We start from the raw sequence: 24,796 nt of genomic DNA, 5'->3' as shown, positions 1-24,796 counted from the left end.
ATTTGATACAATGAACATTGATCATATTTAGCCCCTTCTCCTCCCACAACTTCTCCCAGACCTATCTGGACTTTTCCAACCCCTCTCAACTTCATATGTTCTTTTCTTCTTATTAGCCATCCTGTTCAAGTTGTGCTTCTGGATATGAAACTGTCTACTGCCAACTCATAAGGGCATGGCTGACCTACTAGGAGCCTTACCCATAAGAAAACCAACTCTCTCTCCTCCAGAAACCTTCAAAAACCAACAATAGCTCCTCAGCTAGAGAGGACATTGGTGATCCCCTCCCTGGTTCACACTAGAATGTTGACTAGCATGATGTATGTAGCATGTAGAGTTAACCACAGCTGCTGTGAGTTCATTAGTGTAGCAGTTGTGTCGTGTTCAAAAGATGGTTCCCCACAGTCCTCCCTGACCTCTGGTTCCTTCCATCTTTCTGTCTCCTCTTCTACAGAGGTTCCAGATACAGATCCCCCACTTGCGGCTAAACATGCCACTGACATTTACTCTATGTCTTTTGGTAAGCTGTGAATTCCTGAGTTAACCATCACCCACTGTATGAAGAAACTTCTCTGATGAGGTAAGAGAGCTACACTCATCTATGGGTAGAGAGATTCAAATTCAGAAGGCAGTTGGATGCTATGTCCATTAGTACAACAATAGTAATAGGCTTATCTCTGGGACCTTTACACTCCCTGTGGTTGTTTAAATAAGAATGGTCTCCATAGGCTTATGTGTGTCACTACAGGTGTACTCTGAAGTTTCAAAAGCTCATGCCAGGCCCAGTTTCTGTAGAACAACACTTTCCTACACAATGAGTATGTATTACTCTCATTGGCTAACAAAAAGATGACTGGCCAGTAGCTGGGCAGGAAGTGAGACCTTAGACAGCAAAGCCAAAAATGAGAATGATGGGGAAAAGGGTGGAGTCAAAAGACACCAGCCAACTGCCCAGAAAGCAAGACCGCAAGACATGATGATGGACCGGTAAAGCCATGAGCCACATGGCAGTATATAGATTAATAGAAATGGGTTGGTTTAACTTATAAGAGCTAGTTCCACAGAAACAGCTAACCTGAGCAAGTGGGAGCTCATGGACCCCAGACAGACAGCTGGGAAACCAGCATAGGATCAAACCAGGACCCCTGAATGTGTGTGTCAGTTAGGAGGCCTTGGCAGTCTGTGGGACCTCTGGTGGTGGAACCAGTCTTTATTCCTAGTGCACAAATGGACTTTGGGAGCCTATGGCCCGATGGAGAGATACTCTCTCAGTCTAGATACACAGAGGCCCTCCTCCAAATGATGTGACAGACTTTGATGATCCCCCATGAAAGGCCTCACTCTCCCTGAGAAGTGGCTGGAGAGCATGGAGGGGGCAGTAGGAGGGCATGGGAGGGAGAGAGAACTGGGATTAGTATGTAAAATAAGATTGTTTTTAATTTAAATAAAAATATTTTTTTAAAAAAGAGCTATCAGTCAGACATTTACAATTCATATTCAGCCTCTGAGTCACTTACTTAAGGCAGTCACAACAAGAAATGTTCATTTATACTCTCTCTCTCTCTCTCTCTCTCTCTCTCTCTCTCTCTCTCTCTCCCTCCCTCCCTCTCTCTCTCTCTGCCTATAGAGCATGGTATAGCTCTCCAGCACCATGTCTACCATACCTGCAAACATGCTCCCTACCCCCATGCTCCCCACCATAATGATAATGGAATGAATATTTGAAACTGTAAGCAAATTCCCAATTAAATGCTTTCATTTATAAGAGTCGTTGTGGTCATGGTGTTTCTTCACAGCAATAGAATAGTGACTAAGGCCCTTCCCAACCATGAATTCTTGGCAATATAATATATATTAGTTGGAGTTAATCTATGCAGATTCTTTGGCTTCCCCCAGAAGCCAATGGCTAAATTAAAAACTATTAAATACTATTTTCAAAAATTAATTTTAAAAAGCAAAATGCAGGGCTGGGTGAGACGGCTCAGAGAACAGAGCATTTACCCCCAGTCCTGACTACCTGAGCTTGGTCCTCGGAGCACGCATGACAAAAGGAGAGCAGTAGCTCCTGAAAGATGTACTCTGACCTCCACAAGTGGCACACACGTGTGCACATGCTTGCACACACACACACAATATAAATAAATAAAGTAAAAGAAAGCACAAAAATAAAACCTGTGAGGGTAGATTTTATTAGTTTGCAATAAATATGAAGACTATGTATTTGTCTAAGGTAACATGTCACAATGCATTGGAGCTCTGAGTGAGTCTGTGGTAGACTACCATTCCTGTGTCTCTATTAGACTATTCTTGAACTGGCACTTAATGTTAATTTCTTCGGAAGATGTAACACTTGTGCTTTCCCTTGTGAAGTCAAATTCAGTTTTTCTAGCTAATATAAAGCAATCGCACATGGAAAAGTACCAAGGCAGAATGAAGTTACTGCTCACTCACAAATAAGACATGTTATACCTCAAGAAACATCGGGTTGCCCAAGAGGGCCATTTTCAGGACAGCAACAGCTTGACTTTTTTATCTACCTTGGGGCATTCTGTGACTTTTCCTACATGTCAGAATACACTTGAGTAAACATCATGAATTGTATTTGATGAGGGGAAAGGCCTAGTCACAAGCTATGATTAGATCATGCTTAAAGTGTAGTCAAGAGCAATGTTTCTTCAGGTGAATAGTGATCATAGCTATTAATCATCTAATTGAAGAATTCTCTTCTAAAAAACATATTGTAAATAGAGCTTGTGCTAGCACAGTCCTGAAGATTTTAAACTATTTTCTCAAACAGAAGAAAGGCAAACTACTGCTTATCACAAAAAAACTTAATCACATTGTAAAACGTTGATAGCAGTGATGCAGACTTTTTGTCTAAAATGCCATGATATTTCCCAACCTAGTAATTTGCCACTGAAAATATTTCAAATGCATAGATATAAGTAATTTTCTAGTGCGTGATGTGATAACTAAATGTGTTAGAAATACTTTTCTGCAGTGTTTGCAAATTCATACGAGTTGCTGCAGCCAGCCTAGAACACACCAGCTTTCCTGATTCAGCGTTCAAAGAACTCAGTCTGTTTTCAAAGCATCTGCATGTATGCAAAATGTGTATGCAACCTGGGAGATAGTGTGTCTCGGCTCTAAAATCGTATATAATATTATTGTCAAATTTTATTTCTGATCTAAATCTCTACAGCAAGATCCTTGTAAGTGGCTTCCAGTCACATTATCCTCAAATTTACCAAACACAGCACTGCAAAATTGTGTCTTCAGAAACACACATGCACAGTATCTGCTTAAAAAAATTTTTTTTTGCCCAATAGTACCCTTTGACTGCAGAACCAAACACAAGTTCCCACCAGGGTATGAACTCTGCATTCCACACCCCCACCTTCTGCTTCTGCAGTGTTTCTTATCACTCCCCATGCTGCACTTCATGCTCCAACAATTCCAAACCACAAAGAATTTCCTTCTCAGGAGCCCTATGCATCTGCTTATCTTGCCCCTTTCCCAGAAAACCGACTCTCCCTCCTCCAGATACCTTCAAAAGCCAACAGCAGGTATGATTCTTCTGCTGCCAGGCTCTTACTTACCCTTTAAGGTCAACTCAGGCATCATTGCATTCTGAGAACTTTCTGACCCTTCTAGACCTGCTTTCAGCAACAAAAAAAATAGTTTGCACATCTTTATCACCTGTCTTAGTGATGTGGGAGCTGTTTATTTAAACATTTATCACCCAACCAGAAGGTGGTATCCAGGAGCACAGGAGTGACTGATTGTTTCCCTTCTCTCCTACTGTCAGAGCTTAGTGTGTGGTATTGATCCTGAAGTAATGACACTCAACATCCCTTCAGGTTTCCTCTGCAAGAGGATAAGTACAAAGGAAAAAAGTAATGGGAAGGTTTTATTAATATTAATATCTAATTTACTTTAATTATTCTAAATGTGGGATTTTCTGAGTAGTAATTCTGGTGTGAAAAGGTAGGTCTTGAAAATCCTGGTGACCACTCCTTAATCCATCCCTCGGAATCTGAATGGCCATCACTGTAGATGAGGAAGGGGCTCCATTTAAATGTTTAGTCCCTGTATGAACGTGGAGCACAGTTGAGTGAGCTGATGTAAGCTCTCAGGAGCATACTTGGAACAGGTTTCCAATCCCGTACTCACCAGACCTGACCCTACTAAGCCTGTGGTGTAAGACCAGACTGAATGTACTCAGAGTGGGGTGGCCACAGACACAGAGTTGAAAGGAGTGAGAGAGAGGTAGAATGTGTGATGTTATATTTGATATAACTAACCCACACTACTGTCAAATAGGACAGGATATATTCCAGTCAGTGAGGATCTGGAATTCAGCCAGAAAATCAATTCCTTGTTCCTTAGGAAGGTTCTAAGAAAAGTTGGAAGAGATGACATGTGAACCCTACTGATTCCTCTCCTATAAATTCTTATACCTTATAATAATTTATAATATTCAAAGTTTCAGATAGACTATATAGTGTAATTGAAGGAACCACTCCTGCTCTCATTTTAGCAGCCATGACAGGCTAACACGCACTTACCTGACCTTGCTGCTCCAGTGCTGGTCACTAGGAGATCAGATGCCTTCCTCGTGGCAAGGAACCAATCAGAAGTTAGCCAGCCGGACTGTGCTTTACAGCTTTGGGTATCAGTGATGTGCAGAGCATAGCAATAGCCCTGGAAGGGCCTATAGGACATAACAACCAGTTGACCAATCAGCACAGGGCAGGATAACAACCAGTTGACCAATCAGCACAGGGCAGGTCGTCCAAGTCTGGAAGCGCACCAAACCTGAGACTGTTGCGAACTCCTAGACACTCCCCTTATGTTGCCCTATTAGATCCCTGCCTCGTGGTTTCTCAGAGTCTTTCTCCAGCCATCTGCTGTGGTGGATGGATGAAAGGCCCAAGCTAATGGGGTTAGCTCGTTAAACAACTACAAGGAAAGATTCTGCTTTTGCATCAAAATGGGCCTCTTGGTGATTTGGGGGTTCAGAATTTGGGCACAACAGCACGGAGTTGTTAAACGTCAGTGTTTCTAATATCAAATTAGAAACTGGTTTAAAAAAATAGTCATGATTATAAAGCTAAAGAGTATCAAACCCATAAGATCAATTTTTCAAAACATAAGACAATGTTGTTTTAAGCTAAGCATGTGACACAGACTGTGTCCTTCAAATATCCATGCATGAGGGGTTACCCTCTAGCAGGGTAGGAGGCCTGAATATGTTAGAATTGCCCCTGCAGATCTCAGTGTCTGTGCCTGCCTCTCTGACCAGCCTCAAGCTCGCCTGGACATCCTGCCCCCACTGCTCCAAATACTTAACTGTTAAGTCCATTTTGGCAATTTTATGGTACCTAGTATAGACCACAGGAGAAAAAGGATGTAAGCAAAGAGTCAACTCTTGATACGCAATACTTACATATGATTTAATAAATTTTTATTTAAATTAAAAGAAAACTTATTTTACATACCAATCCCAATTCCCTCTGTCCCTCATCCTCCCATGGCCTCCCCCATGAACCCTACATTCCACCCCCCCATCCAGTCCCCCAGGGAGGATTCCATGAGGAATCATCAAAGTCTGTCACATCATTTGGGGCAGGACCTAGCCCCTCACTGTATATCCACTTATGATTGAATACATACTATGCTTGTCTTTCTGTGTCTGGGTTACCTCACTTAGGATTATTTCTTCTAGTTCCATACATTTGCCTGAGAATTTCAAGATTCCATTGTTTTCCATTAGGTAGTATTCCATTGAATAAATGTACCATATTTTATTTATACACTCTTCAGTTAAGGGGCATCTAGGTTGCTTCCAGGTTCTGGCTAATTACAAATAATGCTGCTTTGAACATAGTTGAACAGATGTCCTTGTTGTATGAATGTGTATTCTTTTGGTATATGCCTTAGAGTGGAATTGCTGAATCCTGTGGTAGACTGATTCCCATTTTCCTGAGAAACCCACCGTACTGATTTGCAAAGTGGCTCTACAAGTTGCCATTCCCACCAGCATTGGAGGAGTGTCCCCCTTTCTCTACATCCTCTCCAGTATAAACTGTCCTTGGTGTTTTTGATTTTAGCCATTCTAACAGAATTGTTTTGATTTGCATTTCCCTGATGGCTAAGGGTGTTGAGAAATTTCTTAAGTGCCTTTTAACCATTTTAGATTCCTCTATTGAGAATTCTCTATTTAGTTCTGTACCCCACTTTTTAATTGGACTATTTGGTGTTTTGGAGACTCGCTTCTTGAGTTCTTTGTATATTTTGGAAATCAGCCTCTGTCAGATGTGGGGTTAGTGAATATCTTTTCCCATTCTGTGGGCTGCCATCTTGTCTTGTTGACTGTGTCCTTTGCCTTACAGAAGTTCTCAGTTTCAGGAGGTCCCATTTACTAATTGTCGATCTCACTGTCTGTCCTACTGGTGTTAAGTTCAGGAAGCTGTCTCCTGTACCAATTCATTCAAAGGTAATTCCCACTTTCTCTTCTAAGAGGTTCAGTGTGACTGGATTTATGTTGGGGCTTTTGATCCATTTGGGCTTCAGTTTTGTGCATGGAGATAGATATGGATCATCTGCAATCTTCTACATATCAGCATCTAGTTATACCAGCACCATTTTTTAAGATGCTTTCCTTTTTCCATTGCATACTTTTAGCTTTTTTGTCAAAAATCAGGTGTTCATAGGTGTGTTGATTAATATCATGGTCTTCAATTCTATTCCATTGGTCTACCAGTCTCTTTTTGTGCCAATACCAAGCCATTTTCATTACTACAGCTCTATAGTAGGGTTTTAAGTCAGGGATGGTGATGCCTACGAAAGGTCTTTATTGTACAGGGTTGTTTTGGCTATCTCGGGTCTTTTGTTTTTCTATATAAAGTTGAAAGTTGTTATTTCAAGGTCTGTGAAGAATTGAGCTAGATTTTGATGGGAATCGCATTGAATCTGTAGATTGCTTTTGGTAAGATTGCCATTTTTACTATGTTTATCCTACCTATCCAAGAGCATGGGAGATCTTTCCATTTTCTGGTATCTTCTTTAATATCTGCCTTTAAAGACTCAAAGTTCTTTTCACACAGGTCTTTCCTTGATTGGTTAGAGTTACCCCAAGATATATTATGATATTTTTTTAATATCAAGAATACCAATGCAGCCTAGCTGTTTCAATTTGGACACAGGCAAGGTCTGATCTGTTTATGGTATCTAAAGGTTGGGGTTAAAGTGATTTACAAAAGCAGCTAAGATTTTCTTACAAAATTTTGAGGAAAGAGAAATGTCTAGTTCTCTAGAAACTGAGCATTACCTAGGAAACCTCATCCTCAGAAGACAAAGTTCTAAGTTTTAGGTTTGAGATGTCTTGACATTTCTGTTTGACTCCGCAAGAGAAGGGATCAGTAGCTTTTCAGGGAGTTCTGTATGTTGCTTATACTATCCTGAAAAGGCTTATAGAAGAAGCAGGTACTGAGCAAAGAGGTTATATTCATAAACAATACGTGTAACATACATAAATTTATATAATTTTGAGAGTCTACCCCCCTCGTTGTTTATAGGAACTTGAGCTTACTGAAAATAAGGCATTATAGAAAGATTTTGCTACAGTTGAAAACAGCCTTCAAATCATCTTATAAAAATCTAGAAATTCAAGCATGAACAGTTTAGAAAAAAATCAATAAAATACATAATTCTGTTTTGATTTATTTTCACCAAAAATGAGTTAAAAAAAACTTATCTGACACTTGAAAGGAATCGTTACACTTAATGGGAAATGTACTTTTGTGAAACAGCTCCAATCATCTGACATACTAGATCAATGGACATAGGAATAATGGGAAATTTTCCATAATACTCTCTACCTTGAGTGTTTAATGCTAAGGTCGCCATTTTGACACCTAAGTACAATAAAGTACTTGAGAAACATGTGCTTGTTAAAGACAGTCATGAACAACCTAATCTAATTATAAGACTTCCTTCTGGAACTCAAAGCTATCATCCTAACTACAATATCTCAAAGGTTAGTTACATGGTTTTTCCCAATATAGTACAGAGAAATTTGACAAGTTATTACATGGGGGGAAAGTTTATATTCCAAGTCATGCAAAAAAAAAATGGAATGCTGCAGTTGGAGAGACGATTCAGTGGTTAGGAACATTTCTTGTATAAATGTAAGAATGTGAGTTTTATTCTTAGTGCTCATGTCTGCAACTCCTGCACTGTGGAATTGGGGGAGCAGGGGGATCACTAAAGCTTGCTGACTGCCAGCATAGCACCAGAAAGATGCCCTGTCTAAAGGAATTAGATTAAGAAATACAGAAAGGAACACCAGACATCTTAAGCTGGCTTCCACACATGCAAGCAGCAGCACAACCCCCCCAAACACACACACAAGGACATGCACCATACACACACATATAACACACTTAAGTCAGAGCCACATTTTGTACTAAATCCACAGCTAAACATAGAAAAGGGGACTGTGAAAGAATCAAACAAACAAATAATCAGGGTCTTTCACTTCTAGGATGAAATAGCAGTTTACTGTCAGGAGGAAATGTCAGAGGGATTGAGTCAAGAGTAAAACCTACATCACATCAATGTCAAGAAGGCAAAAATATCCAACAGGGGTTTGCTGGAATTATTTTTTTAAAAAAAGTTTACTTTAAATTTTGATGTTAAAGTTTGGGATTATATGAATAGTTCTAGGACCTCAAGTTTATTGCTGCAATGAATAATAATGTGTCACACTCCATAATATTAATATTAATCTTATGTCTGTTTTCCCTCTCAACCTTAAAAAAAATAGTGTAACATTTTCTCTTCTCCAGACCACTGTAAACCAGAAGCAACGCGTTAAATACAGCAGACTTACTTGAAAGGAGAGTTTTTATACTGTCAGGAACCATTACTAGCATGAAAGATAGAAGGCAGGAAGGAAAAGAGTAAGTTACACAGAAGAGAAATTCATGACCAGAACACTGAAAATAAGAGTAGAATGATAAAGAATCTTCTAGAACAAAATTGCCCAAGGAGAGTTCTTTGGAAATCTAGAGCTCTACAAAGTGTCATGAAAGGATTCTTGACATTGTCTCTAAAATATAAATAAAGTATGGTTTGTGAATCTATGTAGTTCATGGAATGGCAACATTTATAGTAGAACACAGTAAGTTAGCAGCTAGTCCATGATTTCATTAGAAGCCTTTCAGGCCTAAATTGAAGAGTCCACAAGGACAGCCTTCGCTTATGTGGATACATATTAGTTTTTCCCATGATTGGAGGGGCCAACAACAGTTAGTGAAGACATGATTTCAGGAAGAATATGACAGGCTGATGACACTAGTGTCTCCAACCCTACTGAGGTTTGAATATAAAATACCTCTCAAAAGCATCATGTGTTGAAAGTTTTGTCCCTATCTAGTGGAATTATTGAAAATTAGTTGAATTATGAAGATGCTAACTTTGTTAATGTGTTACTTCATTGTGAGTTAATAGTGAAATGAGCTATGAAGAGGCAAGGCGTGGTTGGAGAGATGGATCATTCCAGACATCTTTTTGAAAGTGTGTATGTGGTTCCTGGAGTCTAGCTCTTTACCCTTTTGCTTCTTCTCTGCTATGAGATGAGAGTCCCCTTGTGCCTTGTACCACACTGTGTGGGATTCTGCCTCATGATAAGTGATGGGGGATGTTCTTCTGTATATATGCTTTTCTTATTGGTTGATGAATAAAACACTGATTGTCCAATAGCCAGGCAAGAACATAGGCAATCAGACCAGGAGAAGGCTAGGGAGGGGAAGGCAGAGAGAGGCCACAGAGAGATGCCATACTGCCAAAGGAGTAAATGTTGGATTACTGGTAAATTACAGCCTCATGGAAATACATAGATTAGTAGAAATGGGTTAATAATTAAGACAAAGCTAGCAATAAGAAGCCCTAGTCATTGGCCAACAGTTATAAATTAATATAAGTTTTTTGTATGTTTATTTGGGGCAAAGCAGCTATGGGACAAGGTTGGTTCAGAAACCCCCACCTTCAGATAAGCCCAAGAAAATAACCCAGCTGACCCTGGACCCTAATCTCTGAACCATGAGTTTGAATGAATCTTTCCCTCTTGAAGCTGTTTTATTCAAGTATTCTGTCACAGTGACAAAGGATTGGTAAATGAAATTGCCGTGAACAGTAGGGTCATTGTTGCAATTTCTCTGCCAGATGCAGTTGTAATGAGCTTGTGAGAGAAATTTGCAGTATGGTTACAGTACTGAGAAAAAGTTTAGAATATGATTAACATCCATATTTATGTTACGAATTAGTCTATGTTACACTCATCTCTTGAGACCTCCTTGTATGTGGTTATGTTTATAGGTGTCAAGGAAAATCATGACTTCAGTTCAGATGCTGCAGTGCAGTGTGCTTCTAGATGATCAGCCGTCCGAGATCCCTTCAGAGAGACCTGAACAGCTCATGCCCCCATGTGTCATCCCACACCTCCACCTGGGATTAATCCATTTTTCCGTAAATATCTGAGCTGCAGATCCTTTAGTTGGAAGCTACTCCCCTCCGCAGAGAAACTAGAATATTACTAGCACAAAGCTCTGCAATTTGCATTCCCATCTACCACCCATTCTATATAACCATTCTATTTTGCCTCACTCAGTAGCTTAAGCGATAAGGTGACCTAAAGTCATCTTTTGGAAGTAACTCAACTAAGCCAGAATTGCTGAGTTTGTCAAACTGCAGATACAGGCAGGAGCATTCAAACAGCACTAAAGCAGATCATCTGCCTTCTGTAGGATTTCTTTCTGACTCAGCAATCTCATTTTTGCCCTCAGGGCCCCTCCCCTGACCTCTTCACAAGTCCTCCATCCCCATCTGTTATTGCTCACACTTTTGCAAACATTCTTACTTACAACCACTCTTCTTCACACAGGTGACACAGGTGGTCACTCAGCCCTTTCCTCAAAATATTGGGAATATTTTCCTCACAGTCATATTTCAAGGCTCCCCTTGAATATGACTGTATTGAACCATGGCCCATTTGGGGCCTGATCCATAAATCAAGTCTGCCACATCTGCAAGTCAGTCTGAGCTTCTGTAATGCATATATAGAAACTAAGGGATTAAGTTTATTGACATAAGGGTCTGAACTAACTGTTCACACTAATGATTCTTAAGTCAAATTCTGTGCCTTCAAGGTCATATTGTTTGAGAGACTCTCTACTCCAGTGGGAGAGAAAGTGGTTTCACAGGTGTCCATACACTAACCATTCCCATATCCGATCTAAGGATCTTTCGGTGAACTCACAGAGCTTCTATCCCTGCAATAAGCCGATCTTTGGCTAGGAATCCACTTTTTACCTTGTTCCTACAGGCATCCACCCTAGACAATCATGGAGATGTGAGGTATCAAATTCAACTCAAAGTCTCTACACCTAATAATCTTCCAAATGGTCATTATCACTTCCTGAAACACAAGAGAGTAAGCAAATGACTATAAATGTTTTTTTAGTAAATTTTAGGAAAAATAAAACATTAAAAATTAGAATATTGCAAATTCTGTCCTCCTGGGGACCTGGCCATCCCTGCCAAATTTTCTGGGTCTGAAAACTTTAAAGAGATCTTTGTCTAAAGATTGTGACTTTGAATAAAGACGACCCATCTAGTCTCTGGTGCACTAAGCAACATGGTTGCTCACTCTTCTCCGTGTTGTCATCAGGACTCTCGTGTTCTATCACTTTCCCCAGCTTCTTTAAATGCTCCTGTGACTTTGTGACCCAGTCCAGCCATTGCAATCTTCTGCTGTGGCTTTAGGACCTGATCATCTCCGTTACTGCTAACAAGGCCAAATCACATTCATCTTCACACACACACACACACACACACACACACACACACACACACACCGCCCTCCCGCATCAGCACCACCACCTGCAGAGCAGAGCGAGGGTTACACGTGTTAGAGAAGATATGCTCATCTGCTCAGCACAGTCTTGAGGGTCTTGCTGAATAGTGCTTCCAGCTTCCACGGGCTAGCTGTCTGCCTTCACAGGGATCTACCCTGGTATGTCCTCAGTCTCTTCATTTCTTCCTACATTCTTGGCCCTACAACTTTCTCAATGATTTCCTGGGAGAGAGAAAATAGCTTCTCTGATGGAATGTGCAACCAGAGAGACGCTTCAATATGGAAAAAGGAATCTTTGGTGCTATACCTTAGCTGACCAACTACTGATTTGAAGTTATCAATAATATTTGTGTTTGTTGCAAAAAAAATAGGTTAGATGGGCCTGAATTGAATTACATTATTAATATAATAATCCTGTCTCGTTGTAATGTTCTCATTGTGTTATTTATGCCCCCCTTGTGTTTTATTTAGGTATGTATTTCACAGACAAGTCTGATGGTCCAAGTACAATCTTTGAAGGTAGGATTCACTATGAAAAAGAGTTTAAATTTAGTTTTGTGAGTAATTTACATATGGTTAGAGATGAAGAATTGAAATCTTCTAAGTTATTTTACTGTGCTGGTACATCAAGAAAGAGGAGAGTAATCTTATCTACAAGTAAATATCCTTACACAGGGTTCTTCCATGTTGGCTGTGGCAGACAAGTGAAATGTTGCAATGTCTTCAGAAATTTTGAAAAGACACTTAATTACAAATCACATCCAATTGGCAAGGAAAAACGATTTTAAAAAAATACAGCTATTGGATTTCAAAACAGCTTGGAGATTTTCAAGAAAAGTCATAATCATTCAAAAGTTTCAAAATTGAGGTACTGAATAACAAAATACACTGCCTTGAAGAAAATGAAAGTTATACTGTTGGTAGTTTAAAAAAAATTAACACCCATTCATCTCGCGAATAAAATAAGATACAGTCAGTGTAAGGATTCAGGCATTACGCGGGCCTGCCCGTCGCCTAGCAGAATGCACTCAGGCAGTACCCTGGTCAGCCCGGGGCTCCATAGTCTGCACATGGGTGCAAAGCCCCGCCCACTTCAGCTCTGTCTGCCTGGCATGTTTGTGTGACATCCTCGTTCCTGTGTCCTACCCACCCCTCGGTTACCCTTGCATGGCATCCACCAGGGTCCCCACGGGCTTTGTTATAACAGTCAGAGACGCCGTAAATGTTCCATTCTTACACCAAGTAAATTAATGTAGCAAGGAGACAATGTCACTTAATACTGAAGCAGTTTCATGTGGTGACCTCAAAAGCAAAAGAACCTGTTTCCTAGATCAATTAATGAACAGACTTAGACAAGAAATATTATGCTATCACACCTGGATCACCTACAAATATTGAAAAAAAAAACAAAGAACAAAAAAAAGAGTGAGTTTCTTGGAAAAAATGTCCTGGCATCTAGCCCAACCCTGCTCCATCAGTGACTATAGCCCTGAAACACTTTCTTATGCTAATTATTTTAAACATCCTAGCATGACCTCCACCCCCAACTCCCTGCTCTCTCCACGGGAAGATTATAATGAAATGAATTACTACCTGCCTGGTGCTACAAAAATAATGAACTTTATAAATAAGCAAAAGCTAAGATTGCTTTAAAACCTTGAGGTAGGGGAGAGCTTGTGAAACTCTGAGCAGACAGCATAAAACCTTCTCCATGCAGAAATGTTTGGCTGAGCCCAGAAAAGTTGTCAATATGTTTTTTTTAAAAAGCACTTTAAAGAAATTACTTTCAAAACTGATTTTCAAAAATTATTACATTCAAAACAACTACTTCGAAAAACAGAAACTGCCTCATCTTGAATGTTCTGTTTTAAAAAAAAAAACTGATGCCAAAAGCAGCTTACCGGAGTGTTTTCTTCCCATGGACACAACCAGAAGGATCTTTGACGTAAAGGAAACTGAACTTTATGGGGAAATAATAGATTTTAAAAGTATTTGCCTCACCTTCTTGAGTACAGTATGGGATGGAACATGGAGGCCAAGACAGAGAAGAGGATAGGAACAGGAATAAAGGGATGAGACAGTATCAGAGCCTCTCTTTGTAACCCTTTCCTGCTGTGCACAATTCACACGGGAGGGACACATGTACAGGAACCATCAGCATCAGTCCAAACAGTGTATTCTTAGGTGAGAAACCAGAGACCATATCCAGGAGCTCCACCTTCACGACCTAATCTCCTACGGCAGACACCAAGACATGTCCCGGTGAAGTACGTATATGTACACTACAATATCTAAGCAATTGCTTGAATTCAAAGAAGTCATTCACCAGAGGCCAATTATTGTCACAAAGCATGGTTGCACAGCCTGTATCATGTGACACTATGAGCAAGTTTCTATGGAAAAGAGAGAATTGAGGGGGGGTTATGCATTTTGGAAGCAGAGCCCAGATTTTTAGTGATGCCAAGAAGGGAATGCATGTAATTTGTAAAGCACCCACAGGGCTCTAAAACATGATTAGTCAAACACACAGAAACATTTTTGAACCCTTTCTTAATTGTAACAGATGGCTGAGCAATAAATTTCTATTTCAAGCTAAAGGATGTGCTGTAAATATATCTGGCTGAAGCCCAGGATTGCAGGACAGTATTTCATTGTTGGAAGAAGATTGAGTCTGTATTAGGGAGCTGTTAGAATTGGCCCCATTAGCTGCCTGGGTGAAACTAATTATTGAAATTGAAACCTCTAATATAATACAATCACAGTCCTAAAAGGAACAAATCTTGTACTATAGTCATCTCATTTTATACAGAAAAAAAAATCAAACAAAATTAAAGCCTAAACAAGTTAAGTGTTTTTCTTCTTACCACACAGCTAATTAATTACAAAACTGAAACCCAAACTAAAACACCTGGTTTTCCACTTATCATTATGCCACCAGCGGTAATAACACTCAAAGAGAAGAAACAATAACTCACCCAAAGTCACACAAATAGCCCGTAACAACATTCTCTGTGCACTCACTGGAGGGTCTGAGCTGTGAATCACAGTCTTCAGGACAGGCTGGAAAAGAGTCCTCAGCTTTTAGCTTGTAAGAGAATTTCCTGTTGATGAATCTACAGAATGAAGGAACAAGTATTGAGTCTGGAACCAAAAGGACCCAAATTCTAATCTTAGTGCTGTTACTAGTTGGCTGTGTTCAGCTTGGCAATGTGCAGATCTCATTAAACCTCTGTGTATTCATTAACAGTCCTGAAAATGAAGACAGTGGTACCAACAGCTTTGGTGTCAGTGTCCAGCAGGAAAGTGGCAGTAAGCCAGGCACACACCAAGCATTCTGCACTCCGCTGGGCTGCTTTGATGTCCACGTCAAATGTTCAGGTTCTTTAGGGCATACGCTATCAGTGTGTCATTAACCTGAAACAGGGTGAATATATGAAGTTCTATTCTGTAAAACTACGTCAGACACCTCCTTGTGTCTTCAAGTCAGTGGTTAGAATCTGGAATAGGAGGAACATAAAAATGGTACATTCAGAAAGTTTTCACCCATCCACAAGTAGGAGGTTTGAAAGCTTGCTGTTTATCTTTCGATTTTTGAGACACATTCTCACACTGCAGCCCAGGTGGTACTGGAAACCATTGTGTAGCCTAAGATGCCCTCAAATTCACGGTAATCCTCCTGTCTCCACTTCACTAGTCTTGAAGGTGCAAGCTCTCCTGTCCGACTTTAGGCTTCAACTTCTAACATTCTGTTTTTCAACTAGCTGTCATTATGATGGAGTCTCTCGAACACTGACCAGCCCGAAATGCTTCATTCCTTCATTCTCCTCCCATTCACGTATTTTGAAGAAATGTGGCCTGTCCTCCTCAAATTAGATATAAAACCACAAGCTAAAGGGAGAGAGGATGATAGGAAGCCGTATAGGCTGTCAGAGAGGTTAGGTGACACTGGCCTTTCCCCTAGACCTCTTAGCTTGTTACTGGTATCTATCAAGAAGACCAATATCAATCCATAATTCCTGAGCCAAGGATCTTGGAATTATCATTTCATTTTGTGGCCAAGCAATTGGCCTTCTGACACAGAGACTTCGATTGATCATGTTCACACAGATCCAGTAATGCAAGGACATTGCAAGAGAAGGAAGTCCAGAAGGGCCATCAGAGGAATGGCTGTAGAGAAAGATAGATAAACAAGAAGTGCAGCTCAGCAGGTCAAATGTCCCAGATCGGAGGTGGCAGGAAATGCCAGGGGTAGGGCTTTGACTTTCCATCAGACTGATGGATCTGAGGAACAGACATGGCGAGTGCCCCCAACACTTGTACTGTACAAGCAGGAAGAGCTTGGGAGGATACTTCATCAGCTTTTAGAATGTGGGACTTTGTACAGGCAGTTTACCCAGAATTCCCTTCTTAAGGTTGTCTGAGAATTAAGTAAATCTTAATCCTGTAACTTTCTGCCACCCCCAAAATTCTGGCATTTTCTCAGTTAAAATGTGCAGACATGAACACACAGATTGTTCTACTACAAAACCCTGTTTGTGTAAATGCAGTAACCCTGTTACTGCATTACATATAGCACTGGGGGTTAGAAGTTTCAAATATTGTTTTCAAAATGTATTATGTTTTGTGCATATGTATGTGTGCATGTGGGTCCCAGGTCCCAGGTCCTCAGGCTTGGTGGGATTAACTTACTGAGCCATCTCTATGGCCCTGAAATGAATCTTGCTTAGTAAAATCAAGATGTCTGAAGCCCTAAGGGGAAAAAAACCTTTTTTTTCTCTTTTTTATTTAAATTAGAAACAAGCTTATTTCACATGTCAATCCCAGTTCCCTCTCCCTCCCTTCCTCCCCTGTCCCCCACTGGCTCCCTGCCTCATCCCCTTTCTGCTCCCCAGGGAGGATGAAACCTTCCATGAGGGATCTTCAAAGTCTGTCATATCATTTGAAGCAGGGTCTAGACCCTCCCCCGTGTGTCTTGACTGAGATAGTACCCCTCTATGTGGAATGGACTCCCAAAGTCCATTCATACACTTGGGATAAATACTGATCCACCACCAGAGGTTCAGTATATTGCCCAGTCCTCCTAACTGACACCCATGTTCAGGGGGTCTGGGTTGGTCCTATGCTGGTTTCCCAGCACTCAGTCTGGGGTCCATGAGCTCCGCTTGTTCAGGTCAGTTGTTTCTATGGATTTCTCCAGCCTGGTCTTGACCCTTTTGCTCGTCACTCCCCACTCTCTGCAGCTGGATTCTAGGAGTTCAGCACAGTATTTAGCTGTGGGTGTCTGTCTCTGCTTCCATCAGCCACTGGATGAAGGCTCTGGGATGGCATATAAAGTAGTCATCAATCTCATTGTAGGGGAAGGGCATTTAAGGTAACCTGTCCACTATTGCTTAGATTCTTAGTTGGGATCATCCTTGCAGAAAGAAAATCTCTCTTTCCCTACTATTATGGTTTGCGTATAAAATGGCGGACTTACATGTTTTAGCACTTGGTACCCTTGCTGGTGGTGCTGTTTGGAAAGGACTTGCTGGGAACCTGTAGGATGTGGAACCTTGTGGGCAGACATGGATCGCTATGGGCTAGCCTTAATGTTTCATAGCTCAGTCCTATTCTGTTTTTTTTTTTTTGAAGGCCAATACAATGTGCCCAACAGTGCTTGGCCCCTGTTGCCTTGTTCTTGTTCTTCACCACAGTGATGGACTAAAGTATTGTAACCAAGATAAGCCCTTTCTTATGTTGCTTCTTGTCAAGTATTTCACTGCAGCAACAAGGAAATTAAATCATACACTTACTTTCTCTAGTTTCAACAGCCGGCCTTCATTCTTTGGTCCTATCTACAAAGCATATCTCTATGACATACTCTATATGCCTTTGAGCCTCTTGCCTTCCTGACCCTGAATATTACATTGAACCTACCTGAGTACCATGATAACCAAGCCACCACAAATTCCTTAATCTCATCATAACTGAAATCCCCGTAGAGGCATTCTTAATGACATGTAGTTAGTAATCAGGCCTTATTGAATATGAGTAAGGGTAATTCACTGAGTAAGTATTGTAAAGACTCTTCCTGTGGGTGAAGAAAACTTTTGGAAATAGGACATGTAACCCTTTAAACAACAGCTGGAAGACCGTCCCCTTATACCCGGATACCTTGAACAGAAAGTAGCTGCCAAAAGGCTCTCTCTCTTTGTCTTCTCGAACAATTCACTGTAACTTTAACTAACCACTCAGCAGCCAGCACCACTCAACTATTTCTCCTGCTGCTAGAAGTACTGCTAGCTTCAGGGGGGCTTGCACCACTCATGACTGCTCCAAGTAAGCTAACACTGGAAGGCTCCTCTCGGAGTATATACAGGGATCTTTGGAAGACTCTACTCTAAGCAAGGCAACTTCTGTGAACTCTAGATAATGTTGGTCACCCTACATTTACTCTCACTGAGAAATGGAAAGAAAGCACCTCCCCGTGACTCAGAAAAAACAACATTGACAGTACTTCGCGCAATATCAGGCTTGGGGTTGATAGACTAGGAGCATCTCACTATCACCCTGTGATGAATGAAGAATAATCTGAGCACAGATTTACCAAACCCAATTCTAGCTGTACAAGCAGCCAGTTTCTCAGTTTTGGTGAATCAGCCTGGTAGATTTCTCTCTTGTACATTATCCCCGGCTCTTGCGAGGTATGACTCCAACAAAGACTTCTCAAGAATTTTGTTCTATCTTCTTGTGGTATTATGGGTAGAGCGGGCTGCTGTAGCTGCCTAAGGAACAAAAGAACCCCCAAGACTTTTAGTCCCAGACCCACCTAGAAGCAGGGGGAAGGTAAGCTGAAGAGTTCCACAGGGAAGCTGGGTACAGAAATTGCAGAGAACTGAGATGACAGATGGTGAGAGACTATAAACAACCAAGGATGAGCGCTCCAGGCTCCAGGTACTGGAAGAGTTCCTGGGAACTACCAAGGTTTACAAGCTAAGAGTCCCAGCACACAGTGATCTGAAATTATAACACTAGCTGCTGGCTGTTGGCTGCTGGCATTAAAAGTCCACAGCAAAAAGTGTCTGCCCTGAGTGCCAAGAGATCTATAAGCCTGACTTTTAAAGCCTGGAGAGTCTTCAGCTTCTAGTTCTCACAACCTAGGGCAATAAGCCTCTGGGTCTGTAAGTCCCACCCATGTCCATCTGGCACAGCAGTACTGGGCGATGCCAACACAAAGGAAGCTGTGCCTGGCCTATTCATGATTTCCATCCGAAAGGAGCCAAATGGCCCTCAGCCAGCCATTTGTGACTCTTTTACCACACGCATTACTATATTCACAGCTTCCAGCAATTATGACATGGTGGTATTTGAGAGGTCTCTCTTCCAAACATCTAAAATTGTTTATGTGAAGTTTTAAAAATGAATGCACTCATCTCCACTTGCCCTTGGTGTCCCTTTGACCTAATATCCTATGTTGGAAATGATAAAATTGCAATGATACCTCTCTCATTTACTCAAGTTCTAAGATCCCTAAAAAATTTCCCTTCTTTACTCCATTTTCATCTTTAATTCATACTTTTCCAATCTATTCTCTTGATTATTTCAAGGGCATGCAAACTTATTCTCACTTTCCTCCTACTTCATTTCCAAGATATTTCCATAGTTACATCTTAAGAACACCACATAAAAGTTTATTTGAATAAAGGATAATTCATAAGTCACGAGGCAGCAAGCTGAAAGGAGGGTATGAGCTGCCCTCCAGAAGTGTGAATGACAAGCTTTTCCTGTTTTGCTGAATACTGCAGCAAGACAAAGAGCTTCTCCCATTGGATGAAGCTGAGTACCCAGCTGTGTGGATGTAAGTCTATAACAAGCTCTATAACCAGCCAGCATCTTGGCTGTGTGTGGGAAAATGACCCTCAGCCAGGTTTTCTTTTGCCTTGGTTTTTGGTTGGTTGGTTGGTTGGTTGGTTGGTTGGTTGGTTGGTTGGTTGGTTGGTTTAATTTGGCTATAAGAAATGCCTTCAAGGTCACTTTCAGCTTTCTTACTTATGAGTTGTGGGTACAGCGAAAACCTATGCCAATGACCTCCCTGTTTGTTAAATCATAATAATGTGTCAGACTCTTGTTTAGTGATCACTTATTGCTTAATATGGTAAAAATCCAAATACCTCAGTTTTTGGAAATCAAAATGTTTTCACCTTCCTACCCCAATCTGTTTCCCCTCTAATCCTTTTCCCTATCCCCAATACCCTACCCACATAGAGTGCTCAGTCCTCCTACAGATGCTACTGAGAACCTGAGTGCTTAGGCCCAACACAGTCTTGGACCTTTTGGTTTCCTCCTGCACCTTGATACCTCCCCTACCTTCAAGTTTCTTCTAACACCTTCAAATGAATCTTTTTGTAAACCCACCTGAGGCACCACCACGCATGTCTGTCACTTTGTCTAAGCATCTCTCTCCCAGTGCTGTACTCCAACGGAGACAGTCACTCTCATGAACATCAACAACATCAACAACAACAACAACTAAGCCTAATTCTCCTCACTATTTAAATTGCTCAACTCACATTACTGTTTGATACTTTTATGGTTGGAAATGAATTTCCAAATAAGAGCTGATTAAAAAGCATAGATTAACTCTCTGTTTTTTAAAAACTGACCCAGCGTTTAATATGGTTCTAGGTCATTCTAAGTGCTTTGCATTTCTTTCGTTCTTGTCTGAGTAAAATAGGGACTTAATCTGGTTCCTTACAGAAGGGTGGATGAGCAACAGTCTAGGGAGTCGATTGGAAAGGGCTGATGGGCGTCTCAAATTTTGCTTGGAATGGATAAAAAGAGAAAAAGATTTATAAAGCTTTTTCATTTCTCTTCTTTTCTTGCACTGGTATTTTGAGGAATGAATTTAAAAGCATAGAAGAAAAGATATGAGCATTCTAGCGAAGTTTCAGAACTAGACATAACAAACAGCAACACCTGGAAGGAGCTGACATGGTCAGCACATGAAAAACATCTCTGGAAACAAAGAACAATTTTTTTTTAAATCTTCATAGGAGAATCTCACTGATGTCCTTACAAAGCAATCATCCCAATACAGTTGATAAGACAATGTACTTGAGAACAGAGAATGGCTGGGCAGGAATCAGAGGGCTTAGTCATCCAGCAAAGTTGCATTCTTACAGAAATCCTTACTCAGTGGTCAAACAAGTGTTGGGAGTCTCTCTTCTATAGCTTTGGGCACCAAACCAATAGCAAAATATCAGAGCACACAATATGAAGGAATTAGTTCTGATCTGTTATGAACTCCTCCTTTCTGTTTCCCAGGAATCATTGTTTATGCCAGAAGCATTAGACAGGCTGTGATCACATCATGTAGATTACTGGTAGGAGTGTTGATAAACAATACAAAAAAAAGAGTATTAAAAACTACTTATTAAAATGAATGTAACCTCATTTTTACACAAGGTTTGGTAAGTGCAACATCATTCATGTTGAATAAAAGATTTAATGAATGAACAAATAAAATGAATGAAGTAATAAATGTACATTTTACTTTCTTTTTTCTTAATATGTTTTATTTAAATTAGAAACATGAATGCTTCACATGTTACATTTTACTTTCAATGCCATTTTCTTGAATACAAAGCTATAAACTCACTTCTTTTGAAATCTGGTTCTGATAAAATTAATCATTTTAAAATCCTAGTTCAGTGGCTGGCATGCATCCTTGTTGAATCCATGAGCCTATTATTCCTCCTAAAACCACACACACACACACATACACACACACACACACACACACCATTTTCTTTGTCTTCAGAACAAAATTCCAGTTTATTAATTATATAGCATGAATGACAGTCAGATATGTTAAGTAAGATTTTACTAAGGCATGACAACATGATGATCAACTTTGCATTGCTATTAACCAAAGGGGAAAACAAATAAAACAAAAAACAGAGCAAAAATAAATAACTAGGACATTGATATAGTGTATCTTTTGTGTTGCATTACTCCCTATGAGATGTTAAGTTGAAATATTGTCTAACATTTTGTCAGTAGGGAAAAAAAAATAACAACAGATGGACCAAGCAGAAGGCAGAGCCAAATCGTTTTGTATTCTTTTCATTGTAGTTTTTTCAGTTTCATTACAGATGTGACTGAGATAGACAATCCTACATCAGAAAGATGCATCAGACTGTCTTATAATTATGTGACAGAAGTGTTTCTTTCAGGGTCATTTTATAATAGGACGTCACCATTAAGGTTTTTGCTGGAAGAGATGACTGAGGTTAAGAATGCTTCAGAAGTAGAATTATGAAAGACTAGATAAGACAGAGAGATAACTACAAGGAGAGTGCCCATGGGATGTCACCGCCCTGCCCTTGATATGAACTGATTTTTCTCGTGAAGATATCGATTGATTATCATGCCTCAAATTTGATCTTGGTCAGTTTGTCATCAGGAGCTAAGTGGTAGAACAGCACAGGCAGCAGATGTTGGGAGTGACAAGCCAAATCATTGAAAATGCTGCCAATAATTTCCCCTCAAAAGTAAACGGTCTGACTTTCTAATCCCCAGAATTCATTTCTTTCATAAACAGTTGATGGCTTGGTGCTGTCGAACTAGAATGCCATCTGTTTCCTAGATGCAAATAACCTTAGTGCAGCCTCACCTGTTTAGTCCATTTTCCCCAGTTCAGCTCCTGTAATTTTATTGGTGGAAGCATTTAATTTTGACTGCAACATAGAACCACAGGTGAAAAAATGATCATTCCCATAGGAAATTTGTATATTCTTTCAAGTATACCTCACCGTAAAGCTTTTAGGTAGCACATTGTCTGGCATACTTTAGGTAATTTTAATCATAATCATATAGAAGTATATTCATAAAATATCATCTTAGAAATTATATATTGAGGCACAGTAATCTATTAGTGAGAAGAACTAGTTTTGGTTAACGACTTGCCATTTGTATAATATGTACTAATCTATACAGATTGCAATAATCCTTGATAATTAATTACCTATTATTTCTGAAAGAATAAGTGAATGTATTTGGAGTTTTGTTTATCTTTTCTTTTTAAGACAGGGTTTGACTATGCCTCCTAAGCTGGCTTCCAGCTCTACCAACTAATTTAGAGTGTTGGGTTGACAAGCTAGGACACCATCATGGGCTTCGCTTTATTAATTCTAGCCCAGAGACGAAGGGTAAAACCAAACACAATTGGCAAAACAACAACAAGAATAAAATTATTCCTAATGGTATTCTGCTATACTCATAAATCTGTGCCTTGTCCAGTCATCATCAGAGAGGCTGTGTTGGGCAGCCAGTGGGAGAAGTGCAGAGACCCACAGTCAGACATGATGTAGACAGAGAGTGCATATTGTCTAAGTATTTGTTACAGCCTTTAGTTTGGTGTTTTCGCGGGACTCCTAACAGTGGCAGCAGGTGCATCTCTGACTCTTTTGCCAACTCTGGACTCTTTTCCTCCTATTGAGTTGCCTTACTCTGCCCAATATGAGTCTCTTGCCTTGTCTAACTGTACCTTGTTTGGTCCTGTTTGACTGTCATGTCTTAGAGGCCTGCTCTTTTCTGAAGAGAAAATGTAGGGGCAGTGGATCCGGGGAAGAGAGGAGGCTTAAGGGAGCTAGGAGCATTGGAGGATGGGAAAACTGTGGTTGGGATGTATTGTGTGATGCAAGTATCAGTTTTCAATTAAAAAAAATAAAATAAAATTTCCCAGATTCTGTGCGAGGATCCAGAAATGATAGAGCAGTTGTGACTTCTCCTCTCATAAGGATTTCACCTAGCAGAGGAGAGGAGATTTAAACGTATTATTAACTATGGTAAGTGCTACGAAGAAACAAAGATGTGTGTGACTGAAGGTCATCACCACAATCAAGTTAGAATAGCAGCAAAAGAACCTTTTCTCCAAAGAAGAGACGTTAAGCTAACCCAAAGATGACTGTGAGAAACTCACGCACAAAGTTGACGGAAGCATGGGCTAGGCAGTCCTTTAGAGTGGCTTTGCTTGGAAGAGTGGGTAACTCTTGCCAAGAATGGATGGGAGACGAGTAAGCTGCTTCCCTCCTTGCTTTATTGAAAAAGGCAACTAAGGGAAGGCTGGAATGAAGCAAACACTGGAAAACAGTAGATGCTTACAAAGTCACATTTAAGATTTTCCTGACTTCTCCTGTGTCACTCAAATAGAAAATACCTTGCTGTGGCTAAGTCATCTCCTGACTTCAATTCCACTACTTTCCCCACTCAACCATTATAGCTTCTTTTGTTACGACTGTATCTTGAAGTTATGGCTTCAGAAGACATTCTTCAAAATACCCAGTGGAATTGGGCTGCATCAGTGTTTTATTCTAAAAACTGTTTACATTCGTTACATTAAAATGTAACGAATGTAAACACTGCCTGCCTCCAGTGTCCCAAGATTCAAGCTTTCTGTTTTTCCTACATATTATTTATGCCTACATTTAATCTTCACTAAGTTGTGACTTTCTAAATCAGGAGATTTAGGTTCTGAAAACATAAGTACCTTCCCGAACGTCTCACAAGTGAAAAATACTGGAGGTCACAAATTAGAAAGAGTATCTTCTAAGTCAAACCAGTTGTCACTAGTTCATGCCACGTCATCTTTTCAACAACCTGGAAAACCATGAAAGTGACCATAGTCAGTTGAATAATACTACAGTGCTTTTTTTCATTAAAAACACAAGATACTAATGATAAGATGTATGTGTGTTAGTGAGCAGATGCTACCATGGAAACAAACAAGAAACTCGCTGCCCCTTCACATGAGCAGAAAACAAGATCATTGACACTGTTTTTGCTTAGTTTAGGTTGGAGGAAGGCTAAAGTTACCCGGGTCACAGAGCAATGGAG

The sequence above is a fragment of the Mesocricetus auratus genome, unplaced genomic scaffold, assembly GCF_017639785.1.
Source record: "Mesocricetus auratus isolate SY011 unplaced genomic scaffold, BCM_Maur_2.0 Super-Scaffold_6730, whole genome shotgun sequence".
NCBI classification, from domain to species: domain Eukaryota; kingdom Metazoa; phylum Chordata; class Mammalia; order Rodentia; family Cricetidae; genus Mesocricetus; species Mesocricetus auratus.
Note: the sequence above shows the minus strand (reverse complement) of the source record.